At 35.1% G+C, this 14,314-nt stretch overlaps 1 protein-coding gene across 2 annotated transcripts in view; it reads left to right on the top strand.

Moving 5' to 3' along the window:
• Positions 1 to 2,349: 2,349 nt before the first annotated feature.
• Positions 2,350 to 14,314, top strand: part of LOC117996621 (G-protein coupled receptor dmsr-1-like) — a 50,833-nt gene continuing 38,868 nt past the window's right edge. The window contains exon 1 of one of the 2 annotated variants that reach the window (XM_034984732.2): positions 2,350 to 2,542. The gene's annotated coding sequence lies outside the window, so the exon portion shown is untranslated. The remainder of the gene's footprint in view (positions 2,543 to 14,314) is intronic. The other variant, XM_034984733.2, reaches the window with a different exon arrangement.

Genomic DNA, 14,314 nt, shown 5'->3' with positions numbered 1-14,314 from the left:
GCGAAATTATAAATTACTGGAATTTTTTGTCAAATATGATAAAACAATTTTTGGTCCCACTACCTATACAGTACAGTATATACATCAGCGCTTTTCTGAAAATAATTGAAAAATATTAGAACAGGTCAAGATGAATTGATTATTTCGTGTCGAATTGGATTCACTGTGACTGTCACTCGTAAATAGAGCAGTGAATGATGCTTTGAGCCATCGGTTTTCACTTCAACGATAGCAGGATTCGCTATAAAATGTAACGATTGAATAAAAAGAGAGAGTTACCACCGTAGTATTTGAAAAATAAAATTGAATTGACGAAACGAATGATGCTCGCGACTTCGTCTCTCTTCGTCGAACTCTTTAATTATCTGGGGTAAATGTAGCCTATGTATTAATTTTAATTCCGAATATATAATCTCTATTTCACAGCCAAATCGATTCAAGTAGGTATACACTAAGGGTAACACATATCCAAACTTTCACATTTTTAATATTAAGTAAGAAGAAAGTGTACAATTTTTAGTAGGTACGTACGTACCTCGGTACCTGCCCAATTTGAATAAATGATTTGACTTTGAAGTAAAATAGAATTAATACGAAAATCACATACCTATCTATCGTCTAAATGTGATATCTACAATATCGAAATGTTTGATAAGTAATTCAAAATAACAAGTGAAATTAAAATAAAACAATTTATTTTTGATACAGATTACAAAGGTTTAAAACAGGGAGCAGTTTTTTGCATTGACCGAAAATGTTAGGTATTAATAACATTTTGCTAGGCCAAGGTGTGATAAATTACACGAACGAATGCGGCTGTGAATTACTTAAATGATTCAACGTGAACGTGTCGGCGTGATTGAAAATGATTTACATTCAATTAATCTTGTTGGGTGTAAAAATACGAGATCGCTGGTATAACTCTGCCCAGTTATTCTCAAATCTTCGCCCAAAGGACTAAAATATCCTTGTTAAAAGTACATAAACACAAGCAGGAATTGTACTTGTAAATAAACTTCGTTGCAGACCATGAATCAATCATGATCATGAATGAATCATAGGTATGTTAATGAATGTTTGGAATATTGCTGAGCTGCAAAACAAGATGTATTATGCCGAGCAAAGTTTTCGGTTAGGTACATAAGTAAAGTAGTATTTCAGTTTTATGTGTGATGTTTAGAGAGATATCGAATATGTAATTGAATCAATTAGATTTATTTATATATTTTTTACTTTATTCCGTTACAAGAAAGCACTTGACTTCGCTCTCTTACCCAGTGGTAAGTTATGTAGCAGTCGATGGAAGTGGGGTAACTTGGAAGGGGTAGGTATAGCAGATTCATTAAACCCATACCTTTGATGGGGTTTTGGGTGATTGATTGGTGGATCAAAATAATTCGTGCCCACTGAGATTGTTGTCTCTATGTATGGGATTACCTAACAGAGAGAGCGCTATGCTAACATCTTTTCGCGGATAGAGTGCAGACAGACTCTAGTTAAGTAATTCAGACCATTCAGCCTCTCTCAGACGATAATGCCAATCTGGTTTATACAGTATACTGTCTGGTTGATATAATATACGTGATCTGTATATGGTCTAAAATCTTTAATTTTTTATTTAAATTCATGAGGCAAAGAGAATGTCAGGCACATATGCCACGTACAAATATATATTTGTATAGCTATTAGCCGTTATGTTGGAAAAGCTAACATTAATTTCAAAAAGGTTGAAATTCAATATAAACATTGAATATTTGTTACCTACTATTATGATATTTTATATACCATGCAAATGGATTGTTTTGGCATGGGCTAATTTGTTTAGGCTACGTTTGTGGGAAATGAACCGCACGTTGAATTTCATTTCGGCGTTCTTTATGTATGAACATCACGTCAGTATTGTATTATTATTTATTATACTTGCATTATCTTATTTGATTTATCGTGCAAGATGTCAAAAAATACGACTGTACTACGGAACCCTCGGTGCGCGAGCCTGGCTCGCACTTAGGCAGTTAGTTATAGTTATAGTTGTTAGTTATATCGCATATTTAAAGGCCTGGAGAGCGACATAGGCTACTTTTTAAAACCAGAACGGACATGCGGATAACTCGCGGGCATCTGCTAGTTTATAATATTAGTAGTGACTACTGACTAGTGATATTATACGATCGGTCATTGGGATTTAAATTATCCGAAGCACGAACACAATCGCGCGTAATCGCATAATATCAAGAAATTAAGCTAAACTCATACAACGACTCGAAATTAATCACAAAAAATATATCTTTCGGTTGCCTTTCGGTCATTATAAATTAGACACTTGGTAATCAGGTTGGAATTGAACGTTAGAGGTTTATCCGAATAGGGGACAGCAGTGCGGACTCCGTCGTCGGTATCGTCGCACGCTAACGTGAATTTTCTCCGCGTTTTTCGCAGCAACGCAAATAAATTAGTGTTACAAATATTTTCCGCGCCGCTTATACTTCATTAACTGACTCATTAAATTATGTGAAAACTTGATATGGACTTTTGAATACAGGTAAGACGTTTTAAGCGGCAACGTTTTAATAAGTAAAGTTGCTTAGAACTTTGTGCCTATACAAATACATGCATCCTCCAACACGATATTTCGTAAAGAATTTAAATAAGATGAATTAATGAATAAAAATGATGTTACTTCATATTATTTCTTTTACGAAATAATATTATGAAATAATATAAAAATAACCTTTTGACTCTGTTTTGTTTGTTATCAGTAAACAAGATCTACCTATATTACTTATCAATAGAAAATTCACAAGGGTAATTACAAATAGATGTTATTTTTCAATAGAAACAACAATGTTTTCTTATTACAATAGAAGAGTCGAGTCGTTTCAGATAAGATTAACATAAACATACTGATATTATTTTATACATACTTAACTAACTTCGAGGCTATCGACATTTTGAACTGATTCATATGTAAGAAAATATTTTTTATAAAGCGATATAACATACATTTTATTTCAGAAATAATTAAATGACATACCTATTTCGGCTTCGCATGGGCGGACTTTCCTATTCTTCAGACTAAATGTGAATGTGTCGTCTTTTTCTCATGAAAAGTTTTAAATGATGGTGACAAGTGGTTTAATATTTACTAATAAGTTTAGAAGATTTAAAGCTATATTATAATATACAGACAAATGCGGATTGTATTCGTTACGAATAATATCATTTGTAATTATTCTGCCTGAAAGCTAAATAACATAACTGCATATCAGCTAATACCTACTCGTCGAAACAATAAAAAAATAGAATAAACAATATTTAAAAAAAGCAGCAACCAATTTTGCAGTTCCGCGGTTTCTATAAATTTAATAGGCCTATAAATCTATTTCGCCCCGTAAAATAATATGCGTTTAAGTGTAAGTAGGTACCTATATCTATCAATCTGTGGTAGGTATATTTTCCTACCTTTTTAGAAAATCCCGTGGGTGTTGGATTTTCCACAACGTCGTAATGCGCAATGGTGCTGTTTAATGAAGCATTATGGGCCAGTAAGGTGGTGTTCATAAGATTAAGTTAAATTACTTTTTTCTTATCTTTTAACACAATATAGATATACAAGCATAATATGGAAATATAGAGTGCGGGATGTGGTACAGACGTGGTGCAAATAAATACCTAGCTTATTTTATCCATAAACTTAGTATGGCGTTTTTTCTTGAAAAATAAAAAATACGTCAAAATTGGTCCAACGGACGGGCCATGAAAATCTAGCAACCCAGACAGAAGACAGACATACTTTCGCATTCATAATATTAAGTAGGTAGGTTATGTTATGAATTTAGGGTATGGCAGAAGCATTGTAGGGAATAGATTTAAAGGGGCACTTTTGTATGAGTTGCGTCCCCAGAGTGTATCAAGTTGCGATATATGTCATTTCAAAGGTCATGATAATAGCTTCATTTTATTGTATGACAGCAACAATGAGTTGCGTGCAGGGAAAGAATTAGGAAGCATTTAATTTCATTAATCTAATGAAAGTCTGAATAAAATAAAAATATCTTTTATTCATTTAAACTCTTACAAGTACTTTTGAATCGTCATATGCATCTACCACTGGCTCGGAATGCCTTTCCCACCGAGAAGAATCAGCAAGAAACTAGGCGGTTGCTCTTTTAAAGATTTGATATACAATATTATGCCATAATTATCTATATAAAAAGTAATTGCAGTCCCGCTAAAACAGTGTTATACGTTTTTACATTTATTACGTTTTTTTTAAACCAAGAATATATTACTTTTAGTTTGGCCTATATTTGGGTGCTAGCATACCGTGCGGTGCGTACCTATTCGTACGGTGCCGGGGCGGGCTGGTGGGGGGGGACGTCGGCGGCGTTTTGTTACTTGTTGTGACTTGTCCCTGTAGTCGGTTACTAACGCGGCGCGTATACGCACACACATTTTGCTCTTTCGGATCCATACTTTTTTTTTGTATTTTTGACCTCTGCACGTTTAAAGGACTCGAGTTTCTACTTACACTTTGCTAGTGGCTAGTTTTTATGGACCAACTAGCTGATTCCCGCAACTTCGTCCGCGTGAAATTAGGTTTTTTAAAAATCCCGTGGGAACTCTTTGATTTTCCGGGATAAAAAGTAGCCTATGTCACTCTCCAGGTCTTTATCTATACCCATGCAAAAAATCACGTCATCCGTTGCACCGTTGCGACGCGATTGAAGGACTAACCAACAAACAAACACACTTTCGCATTTATAATAAGGGTACTGATTGCAGGAGGATTGGATACGTTGTTAAGATGGCAGAACTTCTGAATCATTGTTATCATCCACATTGTGTTAGATGTGGCCGTTCCCTGACTTGACAGCGAGAACGCCACCGGCTCAGTAGACAAGATTTAGAGGCAAGACCTGGATTTGCAGAATATGTATGGATCAGTTACGTATACAACAAGTAAGTTCATATTTTATTTTACAATGTCAAAGCACATATCACTTTGCACTTTTATTTGTGAAATACCTACGTATAATATACGTATGAAATACCTACGTATAATATACGTAGATATTTCACAAATAAAAGTGCAAAGTGCATTGTAAAATAAAATATGAACTCACTTGTTGTATACGTAAATGATCCAATACATATTCTGCAAATCCAGGTCTTGCCTCTAAATCTTGTCTACTGATCCGGTGGCGTTCTCGCTGTCAAGCCAGGGAACGGCCACATCTAACACAATGATTTACAAGTTTTGGCATCTTAACAATGTATCCAATCGTCTTGCAATTGGTCCATAAAACTAGCCACAATCAAAGTATAAGTAGAAACTCAAGTCTTTTAAACGTGCAGAGGTCAAAAATACAAAAAAAAAAGTCTGGATCCGAAATAGCAAAATGTGTGTGCGTATGCGCGCTGCGTTAGTAACCGACTACAGGGACAAGTAACAACACGCCGCCGCCGCCGTCCTCCACCAGCCCGCCCCGGCACCGTACGAACAGGTACGCACCGCACGGTATGCTAGCACCCAAATACAAGCCAAACTAAAAGTAATAATTTCTTTGTTAAAAAAACGTAATAAATGTAAAAACGTATAAAACTGTTTTAGCGGGACTGCAATTACTTTTTTTATATAATTATGGCATAATATTGTACATATATCAAATCTTTAAAAGAGCAACCGCCGAGTTTCTTGCTGATTCTTCTCGGTGGGAAAGGCATTCCGAGCCAGTGGTAAATGCATATGACGATTCAAAAGTACTTGCAAGAGTTTAATTGAATAAAAGATATTTTTTTTTATTCAGACTTTCATTGGATTAATGAAATTAAATGCTTCCTAATTCTTTCCCTGCACGCAACTCATTGTTGGTGTCATACAATAAAATGAAGCTATTATCATGACCTTTGAAATGACATATATCACACTGGGGACGAAACCGCCCATTCTCCTTTACTAGTAAATTAAAATCTATAAGCTATCTGAGTATAAGCTATTGTTTGTTTAGAGAAAAAAAATGTTTACCTACGTGCAATAGCCGTGTAGGTAGGTTTTATAAGCCATTACAAGAAAATAAGTATTGAAATAACAGTTCGAGTTTAAACAACCGCTCTAATAATAATGGAAATACGGTTAATTTACACTGACAAGTTTACAAATTGCAAAAAGCTGTCTACGTCCGCAACAGAATTCTAAGTGATGCGCGTAAACCACGCCCTAGGCTAATTCCTTTATTTAACTTTTATATTTATGTTCAAAACCCTTTGTTCATGCTTTTCCTGACGTAAGGGATTTGGATATTTTCCCAATTTACCCCTTTCCTACTTACTGCCTACCAGAGAAGTTGTTTCGAGCACGATTTTGAAATTATCGCAGTATTTATATTAGTTGGTTACATTAGTAGGCAAATTCCTTTATTTTTAACCAACTTTCAAAAAGGAGGTGGTTCTCAATTCAGCCCGTTTTTTAAAAAATGGTATGGTAATGGTAATGGTACATCGATTTTTTTTGAGGTTCCTGGACCGATTTGCAAAATTTTTTCTTAATCAACACAGGATGTTTTCATGGTGGTCCCATAAAAATTCTTGATCCAACTCCTCAATCCTGATGCTGCAGGGTTACTGTCCGCCTAAGTTATCAAAATTCAGGAAGTGTTTATAGTGAATTAATGTTGTAGGTACCTTCATGCTTGGACTCCAAGTCCTAACTCCTCAACCCTGATGATGTAAGGTACAGCACTCCTAAACTATAGTGATTCAGGAACTGCGGATGATGCAATATCATTTTTGGTGTCAAGCATAGACTAGGTGCCATTGAACTTCGGATCCTAACTCCTCAATCCTGATGCTGCAAGGTACTGAACTCCTAAGCCGTGGGGATTCGGGAATTTCTGAAGGCCAACTGATATTTTAGGTATCAAGCAACGGCTTCATGATTACACTCCAAGTCCGAACTCCTCAAACCTGATGATGCATGGTACAACACTCCTAAACCAGAGATTCACGAACTGTTCCTGGTGAAATAACATTGTAAATGCCGAGCATAGACTTTGTTCTTAAATTCCAAGTCCCAACTCTTCAATCCTGATGCTGGAAGGTACTGAATTCCTAAGCCGTGTGGATTTGGAAAGTTTTGCTGGTGAATTAATATTTTAGGTACCAAGCAATGAGTACTTACACTAAAAAGCTTAAAATAAAATAAAATAAAATATTAAAAAATCCGACTTCCAAAACCACTAAATGGTAAAAAATAACTTTTGTGTCCACACGTGTATGTATGTATGTTTGAAGTCAATCAAAGTGAAATAAAGTTGTGATTAATATTTTTTTTAGGGTAGCTCCCCTACATGTAAAGTGGGGATTAATTTTTTTCTCGTCTACCCATAGTGTGGGGTATCGTTGAATAGGTCTTTTAAAAATACTGTGGGTGTGGGAACATCATTTTTTTGCTGCGCGTGGCCCGCCACGCACTTGGCCGGTTTTTAAATATTTATTTATTCATTTTGTACATCTATTTGTGTTTCAAAACCGCTTGTTCAGGCTTTTTCCTGACTAATGAAACTGGATATTATTCAAATTATCCCTTCTATTCTTAAAATCTTTATCTACCCGTAGTATGCGAAAGTGTGCCTGTCAGCTAGCTTTTCACGGCCCATCCGTTTATCCACTTTTGACGAAATTTGGTACAGGGATATCCGGGGATTTCCAGCTGGTACTTTGGTACAGACATTCCAGGGATGCTTTTTTTGTCCCGGAAAATTAAACAGTTCCCACGGTCTTTTTAAAAATCTGATTAATGAATCCATCTGTTGTTCATCATCATATGTTTCATAAAACGAAACTAATTACTAAACTGAAAAAGTTTTTTTATCAAAATTCTCAATCTACGATTTTTATGTCTTATGTCTAGGTAGTACCTACTACCTACGCAAAGATCATATAGGTAAAGGAAACACCTACTCAGTGGTACATGATGGTAAAAATGTCGACATACTTTATGTAATCATTCTTCTATTCCATATTTATCATTTATTGACGGCTGAATATTTAGCTACGCAATCATTTTAAGGTTCCGTACCAAAATAGTAAAAAAATAACTCCTAGGCTACGTTCACACAGCGGCTATTAGATTAGATAGTTGTGCGGTCCTACATAAAAGGGATTAGTTTTTGGGATGGGAAACTAATTTAACTAAATAACTATTTATCATGAACCTATAAATGTTTCTTTCCATCCTACGAAACCCTTGATGAGCGACACTGACTCGCACTTGACCCTTTTATTATACGCTCTACCAACTCGGCCAGATGATGTTCCTATTAAATCATATTGTTATGTTCGCTCAGTGAATCCAATCCAGTACTTTGTAGCACGAATATAATATACGATAGTCGATAACATAACATTGGGGCTCATCACGTTCGTCGGTGGACTTCCCGACTTCTATTAAAGAACGATTTAGGAAGACGAAACCAAACTAATAACCTCTGTAACGGCCCCCGACCTCGGTATTCTTTTTTGTCTTGAGTTCTCTATAATATGTATGTAAAGCAATTTTATGGACGAATATATTATGTACTTCTAGACACATTAAATGTCGGGAACTATTATGTCAGTTTCGTACATTAATGTCGGGAACTATTATGTCAGTTGCGTACATTAATGTCGGGAACTATTACGTCAGTTGGGCGAAATGTTTTTGCTAGTTCGCGCCTCAACATAAATCCATGTTTCTAACCCAACGGCACCCGGTTGTAACAAAGTAAAGTTATCCAGATTTTTAAACACACACTTTTAAGTTTTTAACTATTAGTATTGGCTGATACGATACTATTTAGAATTCATTTTCGAATTCTGATCATCATCTTCTAAATATATAAAAGGAAAAGGTGACTAACTGACTGACTGACTGATCTATCAACGCACAGCTCAAACTACTGGACGTATCGGGCTGAAATTTGGCATGCAGATGGCTATTATGACGTAGGAAGAAAGAATACTATAAATAAGCTTTGAATAAGAAGCTTAGAAAGGATTTTTTAAATTCAAGCATCCGAGCATAAGCTAGTACCTAATACCTAAAACCTTATTTGATATTTTTAATCACTATTCCGCTTTACAAAATAATCATGATCGACCTCACAATAATTACCTACTGTTTAATTTATAATAACGGTTTTAAAGGGTCAAAGGTAAACGCCCTGTCATCCCTCGTCATAATAATTATTATCTTTTAATGAATTCTTACATTTAGGAACAATAACCTCATCATGATCAACCCATTGCCGGCCCACTACTGAGGACGGGTCTCTTGTCAGAATGAGAGGGGTTTAGGCATTAGTCTGCCACGCTGACAAAATAGCGGATTGGCAGACTTCACACACCTTTGAGAACATGAAGAACTCTCAGTCATGCAGGTTTCCTCACGATGTTTTCCTTCACCGTTAAAGAAAGTGATATATTTTAATTACATAAAACACACATAACTCCGAAAAGTTAGAGGTGCGCGTGTGGGAACGATCATTGAACCCCCGACTCCCGATCAAGAGGCGTCCTAACTACTATGCTATCACGGATTATGTCTGTGCGGATTTCACAGTACCATTAAATAATGAATTCTTACATCTATATTTTTAATATATAAAATTCAAAGTCCTGACTGACTGACATATATATCAACGCACAGCCTAAACCGCTGGTTCTAGAGGCATGAAATTTGGAGGGTGAATTCTTTGTAAAGAGTAGGTATCCAGTAAAAAGGGATTTTTCGAAATTCTACCTATAAGTAGGCTAAATGGGGTTTGAAATTTATGTAGCCCACGCGGACGAAGTCGCGAGCATAAGCTAGTTTATGAATAATAACCTCGCATACCAACAATAATTGTTCATATGCGAAGTTATTGTTCCTAAATGTAAGAATTTTATCGATAAAATGTTAATTTTTTAATTGATTTTCCGACATAAAAAGAATCCTAGATGTCCATCACCCGGATGCAAGTTATCTCTGTGCCAACGTTCTGTGGTTGAGCCGTGAAAAAAATTATCAGATAATAAGTAGGTACATCACATCATACCTATAGTTTAGCTTGTATGATATTAGTATGAATAAAATATTAATACGAATAAAAGGGCGAGTATAATTTGAATCGTATGTCACTTTATTGTTTTTACTTTTGCGACGTGACTCCAAAACTCTTCTTTACGTGACAAACTGGAATTTGTCTGCTCGAATTACAACTTTTCTGTAGTTTAATGTGACAAAATGGCTGCGAAGCCTGGATGGAGGAAAAATGTTTAATGTAAAAGTTTACATTAAACCACGCTGAGTCAGATACTTCCAGTACTGACGCCGAATTAGAAAGTTAAATGAGAAAAAAAGTACTCACATTTTGATAAATTTGGCCCAGAGCGAAATCTGGTCCCCATGATTCCACGCAGTCTTAACTCTTTTCTATCCTACGGGATTTTCTAAAGCGCGAAGCTCGCGAAGGATGATCTCGCATTCCTCGCATACATCCTAATCCTAATCCTAATAATATTATAAATGTGAAAGTGTGGACGTTTGGATGTTTGTTACTCAATCACGCAAAAACGGATGAACGGATTTGGATGAAATTTGGAATGGAGATAGATTATACCCTGGATGGACACATAGCAAGTCATCATAAAGCAGTATAGAATTTCCATGTCTCTGATTCAGAGTGTAAGTCAAAGTATCCGTTAGGTCCGTATTTTGTTTTCTTTACTTGACGTGACACTCGAAATGCAGTAACAAAAAGCGTAAAACGACTGTATGTAAGTATATCTATGAATCTATAGATGCACTTAGCTTACTAAGTGCATCCATGTGTTCACAGATACTGTAATTTTCTAGTTTAACGTTCTGCAGTCACGCGGGTCGGAAAATGGAAAAACTTTGTGTAAATAAAATATACCTGACTATAAACAAGACATGGATACGTTTTGTTACAGATAACTACTTACTCAAAGTTTCCAATTACTATGTATCTACCGTGTTTAATAACGGAAAAAAACTATTTTAGGCCTTTTTCATGTAAGTACTTAGGAGGTAACTGGTATTTAACCTAAGTATATAAGAAAACAAGATTGATGGAGCTGGTAGAAAATTAATAAGGATATATTAACATGTTTTCGAAAATGTTGATGGAAAGTTGTATTTGATTACCGAGAATAATTTCTGAGACAAAATTCCGAGATATTTAAGAACACTTAAGTATTTTAAATGCTTTATTAATTATTAATTAATTAATTTGCTTATTTTTTGACTGTAATTGTCTTTTTTTTATATCTAGCTAATATTACGTAGTTTAATTTTTACCTAGTTCAAACAATTGTCATAAAAACTGTTCTAAATTGGTTTATCTAATCTTTTAGATTTTTTTTGCCTCAGTAATTAAGTTTAAGATTTTGCCAGATTTACATACATGCCTCATAATTTTTCTCAAATCATTAGAAAAAATCGAACGCGGTTAAGTATAAATTTCTGCGTCTCACTTTATTTCTTCAGTTTAATGAAATTATGTATTGGCGTACCACAGGGGATTCCGTTTGACATCGAAATAAATAACTTGAGCAAATGAAAAAGTTACTTAATTTAAAAGTATTAACAGTAATTTGGCAATTTTATTTTCTGTCGTTTTAAATGATTTTTGACCTAAAGAAGGGATTTGCCTCCTCGTTTTTAATTCGATACACTAGGATATGTAACGTAACGCCCGTAAATTAATTAATAACAAGAAAACAAATGATCTGTGGGGCATTTCCGTTAACGTTGTGAAATCATTAATTGATATTGTTGCACCCGAGTTAGCATTAATATTCAATAATTGTGTTGACTGTGGTGAGTTTCCAGACTTAATGAAACATAGTAAAATAATTCCATTATTTAAATCAGGTAGTACTAGTGACCCCACTAACTTCAGACCGATATCTGTACTACCCACTTTTAGTAAAATCTTTGAAAAAATAATTTTAACTCAACTGCTTAATTTTTTCAACATTAATGATTTATTTCACACCAAACAGTTTGGTTTTACACGGGGTCGCTCAACAACCGATGCTGGTGTTGAGTTAATACTAAATATATTTGAAGCCTGGGAGGAATCACGTGATGCGCTTGGCGTTTTATGTGATTTATCCAAGGCTTTCGACTGCGTTGATCATGAAACATTGGTCGCGAAATTGCACCATTATGGAATTAGGGGTGCAGCATTGGAATTGATGAGTTCTTACCTAAATGATAGAATACAAAGGGTAGACGTGAATGGAAAGCGATCTCCCGGATCCGTTGTAAAAATGGGGGTGCCACAAGGTTCCATCTTAGGACCTTTTCTGTTCCTTATTTACATCAATGACCTTCCTTACCTCGCTAAGGACAATTACGGGATAGTCTTGTTTGCTGATGATACATCACTTTTATTTAAAATCAATCGATACTTAACAACTTTTGATGAAGTAAACAATTCTCTCACCAAGTTAGTACAGTGGTTCGAAGCTAATAACCTGCTTCTCAACGGGAAAAAGACAAAGTGTATTAAATTCACTTTACCAAATGTTAAGCAGGTGAAAACCACTGTGCAACTTAATAATGAGGAATTAGATTTAGTGGATACCGCTATTTTTCTTGGAATAACGTTAGATGCAAAACTTCAATGGGGCTCTCATATAAATAACTTATCGAACAGACTTAGTTCTGCCGCATATGCGGTAAAAAAGATTCGCCAGTTGACAGACATAGAAACTGCGAGACTAGTATATTTTAGTTACTTTCACAGCATTATGTCATATGGTATATTATTATGGGGTAATGCTGCTGATATTAATTCTATTTTTGTGCTGCAGAAAAGGGCTGTTCGAGCCATATACAGTATGGGGCCACGAGAGTCGCTGAGAACTAAATTTAGGGAAGTTAAAATTATGACAGTGCATAATCAATATATTTTTGAAAATTTACTGTACGTACATAAAAACATAAATAATTTAAAAAAAAAAAGTGACTGTCATAATATAAATACTAGAAATAAAAATAAACTTGTAATTCCCGCCTCTAGGCTCAGTAAAGTTAGCAATTCATTTGCTCGTAATTCCATACGTTTCTATAATAAGCTTCCAGAAGACATATTGGAGATGTCTCTCAACAAGTTCAAAGTTTTCATAAAACGTAAACTAATTGAAAAATCCTATTACAATGTAAAGGATTATTTAAATGATAAGCAAGCTTGGGAATGAGTTGCTTAACGACTTTGTGATAGTTCTAATAAGTTTCAATAATTTTGTAAAGTGGTGATAATAAAAAGAATACCCGGCTGAGTTTGTTGTGGGCTCTTCTCAGACCTGGGCGCGTTTGGAACCCTCGTAGCTTTAGTTTTAAGTTTGCGTTATAATTATCACCACTATATTATCTTACAAATCTAACACTATACCAGACAATCAATAAGAGTAATTTATTACCTATTTTGAATAAATCATTTGACTTTGACTTGACTTGGCCCTTCCGGCATCAGTTTTCCCCTCTATTTTTAATATAGTACCCTCAATTCAAGAGTAAATAGGTATCTTCTAGGCAAGCGCGCTCTATCTTAGGCTGCATCATCACTTGCCAGCAGGTCTGATTGCAGCCAAGCCATAAATTTAAAAAAAAAATTACCAGCTTAGAAAGGATCTCTACTCTCGAAGCACATTTTTATCGGAATAGTAGTATAGATATAGATATAGATAGATTGATTACAACTTTCTCATGAAGCCTCTACGTACCTCCGTGCAAACTTATTAAGGTCCAGACTTGGTCCTGGGAGTGTTATACAGTGATAGCTGTGATACCTGTATGATTCCTAATACCGGCAATTATGGTAAGTACCTTAACGACGCTGTAATATCACTTGTTAAAACTGTAGGTAGGTAGGGCCTAAATCTCTTTTTTTGTCTCGAAATCGCTGCCTAAAAGCCCGACCTGTTATTATCTACTCACATCCATTAGGATCAACCGAGTTAAATATTATACCTGCCTCATACACAATACTGTGCAGTAACGAACAAAAGTATATATTGAACAAGAGATAAACGGTTCGATTAAAGAGTTTCATTGTTCAGGTTCTATTATTTTGGTTGTTTTTGCAATGGATTTCACCAATATTTGAAAATGTTTCAGAAAGGCTTCCGAGAAAGGACCATGGGCATTTTTATATGAACTCTGGCCTAGTAACCAATAGAGTTCACATGTATGTTAGTTTATTGCTTAAAACCTACGAGAACATTTACTGTAACGCAATAGTTTTTTATCATAATCATAATT

Source organism: Maniola hyperantus, chromosome 3 (genome assembly GCF_902806685.2).
Source record: "Maniola hyperantus chromosome 3, iAphHyp1.2, whole genome shotgun sequence".
Taxonomy (NCBI): domain Eukaryota; kingdom Metazoa; phylum Arthropoda; class Insecta; order Lepidoptera; family Nymphalidae; genus Maniola; species Maniola hyperantus.
This window is presented reverse-complemented; position numbering and strand designations above follow the sequence as displayed.